This window comes from Mandrillus leucophaeus, unplaced genomic scaffold (assembly GCF_000951045.1).
Source record: "Mandrillus leucophaeus isolate KB7577 unplaced genomic scaffold, Mleu.le_1.0 Scaffold702, whole genome shotgun sequence".
NCBI lineage: Eukaryota > Metazoa > Chordata > Mammalia > Primates > Cercopithecidae > Mandrillus > Mandrillus leucophaeus.
The window spans coordinates 867,837-870,002 of NW_012107609.1; positions in this window are offsets into that span (position 1 = coordinate 867,837).

Sequence of the window (2,166 nt, forward strand, 5' to 3'; positions counted from 1 at the left end):
TACACTTTTGTACAGACTATTTAAAGAACCATGAAAACTCAGGAATACACAACAGCTCAGTTTTTAAACAGTGAAAGATTTGAACACACTCTTCACCAAGGCAAACATATCCATGAGAAACAAAGCACACAAAATGGTTATCAACATCATTTGCCACTAGGGAACCAGCCCCTAAAACCACACTAAGATACCACTGCACCCCATTAGCATAGCTGCAAGAAAACAGATTAATGATACCATCCAGGCACAAGGCTTCACACCTAAAATCCCAGAGCTTTGGTTGGCCCATGAGTCAGGAGGATCCCTTGAGGCCAGGAGTTTGAGACCAGTCTGGGCAACATAGCAAGACCCTGCCTCTAAAAAATATAGTTTTAAAAAGATGATCAGTACCAAGTGTTGGTGAAGACATCGGAGAACTGGAAGTCTCGTCCATTGCTCATGGGGATGAAAGATGATGCCACATCGGCAAGCACTCTGGCAAAGCTTCAGATGCTGAGCGTATACTTATCATATGACCCAGCACTCCCACTCCCAGGTTCTTACCCAGGAGCATGGAAAACAACATGTGTGCACATGTAGCAGGTGTTTTTCTTTGCTAGAGATTCCACAGGGAGGAACCACACATGGGGTGTTGGAACAAGAAATGTGTTTTCTCACATATCTGGAGGCTGGAAGTCCCAGAGCACAGTGTCTGCAGGGTTGGTTTCTCCCAAGGCCTCTCTCCTTGCCTTGTACATGGCCACCTGTTCTCTGTGTCCTCCCACAGTCTTTTCTCCGTGTCTCTGTCATAATCTCCCCTTCATAAAAGGACACCAGTCTCTCTGGATTAGGGCTCACCCTAATAGTCTCATCATCTAACATCACTTACCTCTCTCAAGACCCTATTTCCACATACGGTCACATTCTAGGTCACTGGGTGTCAGGATGTCAACCTATGAATTTGGAGGAGGATAGCGTTCAGCCTCCCCCCACCCCCCAGCCATAATACAAGGATTGGGAGGAAGGGTGCTGTCCCACCAGTGAGATCCTATTCCATGATCCAGGCATCCTTGAAGTACCATTACTCAGAACTGACTAGTAATGAACATGAATTCTAAGAGTAAGCTCAACCTCAACAACGTCTTTGTTCATCCTATGCATTTTGCTTCACTTCCCCACAGGAAGCAGATGGTGTCCGGAGTCTGTCTTCACTTGGGTGAGTTTGTAAGTTTAATCAGATTATTTTATACATCAGTAACATAGTTACACACTCGTCTTATCTCAAATTACTTAGGAAAATATGTCATCTCTTTAATGTCTTCAAATAAACTGATGACACAGTAGAAAATCAAAACGTTTCACTTAACATTTATATCCATTCACGTAGCTTATTGCACTTGTGTCTTACTTGAAAAAATTATAGAATCCTTCATAGCTAACATTTGAACTCATGACCAAAAATAAGGCCAAGCATAGTTATTTTCTAAGTCTATCTTTAAACACATGTAATGGCTGAGTCTGTATATTTTTTTAATGTTTCTAATAGTGTTTCGTTGAGAGACAGGTCTTGTCATTTCACCTCTAAACATGTCCACTGATGATAGCTCTGACCCAACACTGCACAAATCCAGCCCAGCTGCACACAACTTTGTCACCCTCCAAACTACAAAAGCTGAAAGACGACCGTTATAGAGGTCATGACCCAGTTTTAAGCACACATTTTAACCACTAACCTGTTTCCATGAGGAAATGAAACTTCTTTGCAGCCATGGTAAGTACAGATTCTTCCCAGAGAACCTCAAGTCAGAATACACTTCTCCCAGAACACAGAGTAACAGGAAATCTAGTCACACATGATGGTGAGTAAATTATTAACCTTTGTTTCCTGTTCCATTTTCCTCTGCATATAATGAACACAGATTAACTTTGTATTTTAAAAGCTACTTTAGACAACATTTCCCAGGGTTTCAGGGTTTAGATATTGCACTTCTACCTTCTAACCTGAGGAACTTTTCATCTGCAGTGATATACTACAATTTAGAATGAAATGATATTGAAAGATAAAAGTCATTGACTGAATCCATCCCGGGTGTGCACGCCCACCCCACACACATATACACACATTCACACACACACATTCCTACACAGACACACTCACAAACATATACACACACTCACACACATGCA